The following is a 6585-nucleotide window of genomic DNA, read 5'->3' as shown; positions in this document are numbered from 1 at the left end:
ATGGCTGTACGTCCACACATGTTTAAGAGCGCCTTGTATGACTCACAGTGTGGGGACAAAATGTAGGGGAAAACAAAAAAAAAATACATTTTAGGGTAAATGTTGGGATTATTGTTAAAATCAGGGTAAATCCTTAAGAAAGTATTGTCAGTAAATGCAATGCCCCCCAAGTTAATGTGTGTTCATTAGTGGAAGTCATTGTGAGAAAGCACAATGTTTCCTTTGGAAGACACCAGTGATCATGTCTGAGACAGACAGAAAATGGTGGGGTAGTAATGGGGGGATATGAATTGGTGGGGGGATTGTGTGTATGTTTGCACACAGCATATAATTACTTGGCTGCTTCCTTACATGAACTGACTGACTCACATACACGCACACACATTGTGCTGTTAATGAGCATGTGAATCATTTGTTAAATCATTGATCTATTGTCGAGTCTGTCGTCTTCCCTCTCTTTCTTATTTGCAAAGAGCAATGTTTTTCAACATTCAGGTAGCCGCTTCTCATTTTTAGCTGCTGCTGACCATATCTTTCACAGGTTAAAATGGCTCACGTCACAGGGGACTGTTGCCAATTAACAACCTTCTTGTAAAAGTGCTCTCTGCAGTTGGTGTCTAAGTGTAGCACAATAATCAGTGACATCTAAATGGAAGTTCAACCAAACTATATGCCCACAGTCCAGAATCTGTAACTGGTCATATTTTAATTCATCAGGACAAATAAATAAGAAATAAAACAACATAAGACAGGAAATAACATGCATTCATATATTAAAAATACATACCAAGATAACTGTAACAATATATCATAATATGGGTGTCAGGCCATGTTATCCTGTCCTTCTATTTACCTGTACGCCTTCCTGAGTTTGCACACATCACTGTCTGTCGCTCCACTCCTTTCCACAGACCAGCTAAAACACTAGACTGGTCAGCTGCCCAGCACACACACAAATACAACCTGAACATGAGTCCTCTGGTTTCCTCTCCAAATGTGGGCGCTGTGCTGGCTTCACTGGTACTTCCTCACAAATAGAAATCTGTTTTAGCTGCCAGTCACTGTTGTCAGTGCTGGGTATAGAGAACACCCTCATCACTGCTGGTTATAAAAGATGATTGGCTAGATTGACTGGAATAGCGGTGAATACAAAAGTTTTACTTTTGCTGTCATTGTTAAAGGACCTTTTGTAGTAGAAATAACATGCACTTTTATAGTAATCAATCAACATTTATTTATATCGCACTTTACAGCAACCAACCGGTGTCCAAAGTGCTTTACATCAACCGAGAATAAACAACACAGCATTCACTAAAAGACAAGAAAACAAAACAAAACATGAAGCCTAGAAAACAGTAAGCCAGATAAGGTTACCTAAAATCAGCAGAAGAAGAGGGAAGTTGTTGCACCACTACTGCATATTAAAATGTGTGTGTGTGTGTGTGTGTGTGTGTGTGTGTGTGTGTGTGTGTGTGTGTGTGTGTGTGTGTGTGTGTGTGTGTGTGTGTGTGTGTGTGTTATCCCAAAGGGGTAATTAGTCCTCTAAGTAGTCCTGCCCTCTCTTCTTCAGAGTGCAGGGGTCATTGACCAGAGTGAGCAACAGTGACGCAACCTTTCAGCTGCTGATAATTTAGTGCCAGCCTCAAGGACACTTTACGACGGTGGACACTTTGCAACAAATATAGAAAAAATGCTTAAAGGTCTACGCTGTGGAAAAGAGCTAAAATTTTATTTACGGTTTACTTCAAGTTTTGTTGAGCTCTATGTGGTTGTTGTAAATTAATGATATGTGTTCTTATGTAACTATGTAATAGCTATCTTACACTGACATTCTTACCAGCTGTCTCTTGTAAAGACTTCCTGGTTAAATAAAGGTTAAATAAAAAATAAGCATGTTGTAACTTTATTCACAAGTCCAGGGAAATGCAGTTGTTTAAGGCAGAGTGATAACGTTTTGTCAGTGCCTCCACATCTGATAGTTGACTAGCAATTGTAAAACACTTCTCTTGCTTACCCCTATACACCATCCTTATGCTACACATGGTCATCAGGAGATTTTCTTTGCATCTGAATCAGCCATGAGCCAATCTTATGGAGAGAGCAGAGACGGAAGCACTTGGATTTTATGTCTCGCGCTGCACTCAAAATTTGATCTGTTTCAACTTTGACTTTCGTTTTCAATGACCTTTCAGTGGGCAGCAGATGAAATGACAGCTGACTGTGATGTAACCTGAAAGCAATCTGTGATGGAAAGGACAGAAAGGGAGTCTTGAACTCAAGCCCTTCTTGATCATTATGTTCTTACTCTGACTTTTCACCAGAGGATATTTGCCACTGCCTTTTGTTTTTGACTGGAGTACGAAAAATTACTAACATTCTTACTTGGCTCGCTCCACTTTGCCTCTGATTATGAGTAGAGTAGAGAGCCTTAGCATTTGGAAAGTGATGAATCTGGAATTACAGTAGTAGTCAGCATTGCTATAACCAAAAATGTAAGAATGTATATATAGCACAAGATGTAAAAATTATGTTGTCATGGTTAAAGGTTTGTTTAATTCTAGAAACAACAGTTTGGACTGTGACTGTCCTAATCTCCGTAGACAGCGCATCTGAGACTTTGTTCCCTGACTGAGAGGCAAGAGGTTTTAACACCAGATAAGAACGCAAGGTGAGCTTGATTTATTTGGTCCTCCAAGGGATGTGTCCACTTTTTCGGGCTGTTTTTGTGTCTGGCAAAGAGGCCTTCTGGCGTGAGGATCCATTGTTAGTGCCAGCACCTCCTGCCAAGGCGACTTTTATGGCCGGTTCTGTTCCATCAATGATGCAGGAAATAACGGGGTATGAAAAATGATTACTGGCAGTGGTTTGCAACAAGAAAGTGTATTTTTTAACCTTTCTGTCTGGCTATTATACTCACCCAGCATTTCTCTAGCAGTTTTATTCAATTCTTAGCTTCTGGAACATGGGTTTATTTATTATCTATGAGGCATGATTAAATCCCAGCAGTACTTGCTGTTCGTTACCTCTAATATTGATGATGTATGAATTTAAACGCATTCTGTTGCATTCATTATAAGTTGCTATGTGAACTATATGGATATCGTCTCTCTCCTTTCTGCAACATCCCTCTTCTCTCTCTCTTTCTCCTCTACCAATTCTGTCTTCCCTCATCTCTATCTCTCTCTTTCTCTCTCTATCTTTTAACACCCCCACCCAGTCCCCCGCTCTGTAATTTACTGTGCTATTGGGTGAGTGTCAGTGAAGATGAATTGGCTCTAGTCTTTGTATTAACACCAGGTCTGGCCAGGCACGTTTAGCGCTACAACCACTACTTCCCGCACGGAGCAAGTGACTTCAAAGCACTATCCATCTTAACACACACACAGGCACACTCTCACACAAACACACACACACACACACACACACACACTGGTTGTGTATGTCCATTGTTCCATCCCAGGAGTCGTTTGTGTCTCTGTTCCCATATATCAGAATTTTCTGTCGTCTGAATCAGCCTCATGTTGACCAGACAGTTTTATGGCCCGCCGGTCAATATGGTCAATGGGGATTGCTCCATTAAAAATCAATCATGTTTTAATTCATGCCTTGAAACACAATTTTCCAGAGCCTTTTCTTGGACAGCCCATTGTATTCCCATTGCCTTTTGCCTTTTTGTTATTTTACAGCAAATGTCTGATATTCTTGTTTTCCTTCGTAGCTTAACAATCCAATTTTTTCTGCCTTTCCTATCAAAACATACTGCCATTCATTTTACAGTGCATAGCACATTAGTTTACACTCAAGAATGATTACTGTCTTATGTCACACCCCAACATCATGTTTATACATTAAATACATTAAAATGTTAGCCAGCATTTGTATATCATTTTCAAAAACCAATTGCTACATTATTACAATAAGCTGTAATGTTAGGATTGACAAGTCATAGTATACTTCCTAAAGAAAACTTAAAGGCTGCACTCCAAAAGCTTTCACTTCCATAATTCCTGGGGACTCACATGAGACAGATTTAAAAACAAAGTACCAGAGGCCAAGGTATCCTGACTTTTAGTTCCTAGTATGGGCAAAGTATGGGTCACCTCAGGTTTTCTGTTTAATATTTGACTTTAAATTCAGACTTTGGAGAACCACAGAAGACATTACACAACTGTTTTCACGAGTGGAGTAGAACTCCTCGTCACAAGTAAACTAAGCCTTATTGTTGGAGTGCCCCTTTAAGAGAAGAAGAAGAAGAAGAAGAAGATACTTTATTGTCACATACACATACATGTTATGAAATTCATGATGAAAGATGCTGTAGACGGTGAGGTTATTTGAACTGCCAAAACAGTGAAACACTGTGATCAGCAGCCACTCATTGAGATCAGTTATAGTTGAGCAATTTGAAATGACTATGATTAACCTATTTAATTATCAGCCTTTTGTTAGTTAAATTAGTGCCTGTTTTTGAAACACTATATTTCCTGAGTGCTGCTTAATTTCTCCCCATCAGACAAACACTTCTAGACAAGTTGCTTTCCCTTCAGCGGCACTGGTGCTTCTAGTTATCAGAATGCAATAATCAAATGTAGTAGCCTATATAGTGACTCATATAGTCAGACCTTGGCTTGTGATTCATACCTACCAAACATACACACAATTGGACATCGAAATTCGGATTTGTGATCCCAGAAACATTGGTTGGCAATTGCCTCACATTCTACTTTTTGGATAATGTGGCTGGAAGTGAGCATAGTGTCTCATTGTCAATAAAAAAACAGCAGTTAACACGTGAAGATGATGAAAAACAGGCCCATCTGTGGTCCTGACCTATAATGGTTTAAGAAACTGTGTGCAGCCAGCCTAGTCTGTTGTATTTCCCTGTAACACACTGTCACTGCAGGATAAATTAAGTGGTAAAGTCGACAGATTATGAAGTATTTTAGGTGCACACGCTCACTCTCACACACAAACACTCTCACTCACACACACACTCACACAAAGTTTATCCCCTTGGAGAGTCTCATTAATTTGGCCAAGTTGATTTGTTCTGAAAGGCTCTGAATTCATCACAGCCAGACAGATGGTAGAGAGGGATTTCCTAGAGGAGAGGAAGAGGGAGAGAGAGAGAGAGTGGTTGGTGTGGGGCAGACAAGAGACGAGAGGGAGGGAAAACAAGGTAAGTGGGAAGGGAGAGCAGGGTTGAAAGAAAGAGCCAAAAAGAGAACGACAGAGGCGCGGGGAGTAAAATGAAAAAAAGAAGGAGGGAGACAAGCAAAAAGCGAGTAAAAGCAGAATGGGGTGGAAAAAGAGTAAGGGATAGGGGAGAGATAAATAGGGGAGAGGTGAGCGAGCACCATCTGTCTTCTTAGATAGAGACAGAAACAGAAGAGTAGAGAGAGGAGAGAGGGATGTCGAGGGCGGGAACATGGAAGTAAAAGAATGAGATGGAAAAGGGAGGAGAGAGGTGAAGATGCGTAGATGTGTATATATATATATATTTCTCTGTTTCCATGTTTTTCTTTCCTTCACCTTAAAGGAATAGTTTAAAATGTCTGGAACTTTGTTTATTTGCTCTCTTTTTGAGAGTTAGATGAGAAGATGAATAACAGTGCCACGGATGTGGATTAAACCCAGAGCTGCAGGCAGGATGTGTTTAGCCTAGCTTAGCACAAAGTTTGCAAGCAGGGTGAAATAGCAATCCTGGCTTTGTTGCAGCAATCAGTATTTAGATGCTAATAATGGAACTAATGTGAAAGTGGTATTGTATCAACAAACTCACAGATAATAATCACCAGTCTCTGATGTCAACCTCAGCTCGACGAGCGTTACAGCACGTTGTTTTGTTTATGTGAAAATGATGGTTTTACTGAAAGTTACAGTAAAAGCCGTCACTCTTTATTGGCCAACAACAGCTGGGCGAAGTAACCGTGCACATCATCACACAAGTTCCCATTTGTCTGGACAAAAATCTAAACTAAAACGAGGATTTGACAATCCCAAAATGTGGACCAATTCCTTTAAAATTCAGATACTTATGTTCTGCCGTAATGAAACTGGATTAGGGAGGTAATGTAAAGGGGGTGATTACACACAAAAAGACCCCCCCCACACACACACACACACACACACACACACACACACACACAGTACCGTGTTGATCTCCTTTTACATTATAAAAGATTGAGTAGGTAATTGAATTTCACACCAAATTAGTGCCTCAAAATGTCGCCACTTTAATTCCTTTTTGATGTGTGATGATTATTTATTTATGGTTTATTCTATTAGGGACCGATAAGATAGACAGATAAACTGAAAACAGCAATCCAATGTGCGTACCATAGTGTTTTTAGCTATCGCTAATTTGCAACACCTGTCCCGAGAAGGGACATGGTAGTTGTGAGCACAAACTACCATGTAAACATTCGGAACAGAAGAAAGAGCATAGCATTTTGCATTCACTCTTTCAATCTTTCTCCATCACACACACACACACACACACACACACACACACACACACACACATACACACACATAGGAATATGTTTCTCCCTGTCTCTCCACTATGAATGATTTAGTGAGCGT

General features: G+C 40.1%; 1 protein-coding gene across 5 annotated transcripts in view; it reads left to right on the top strand.

Annotated features, from left to right (window-relative positions):
- cacna2d4a (calcium channel, voltage-dependent, alpha 2/delta subunit 4a) overlaps nt 1–6585 on the top strand; it is a 92735-nt gene that overhangs the window by 61266 nt on the left and 24884 nt on the right. The gene's annotated exons all lie outside the window — the stretch shown is intronic.

The sequence above is a fragment of the Micropterus salmoides genome, unplaced genomic scaffold (genome assembly GCF_014851395.1).
Source record: "Micropterus salmoides isolate LMB-PRFRI ecotype aquatic unplaced genomic scaffold, ASM1485139v1 Ms_hic_scaffold_23, whole genome shotgun sequence".
Classification (NCBI taxonomy): Eukaryota; Metazoa; Chordata; class Actinopteri; order Centrarchiformes; family Centrarchidae; genus Micropterus; species Micropterus salmoides.
This window is presented reverse-complemented; position numbering and strand designations above follow the sequence as displayed.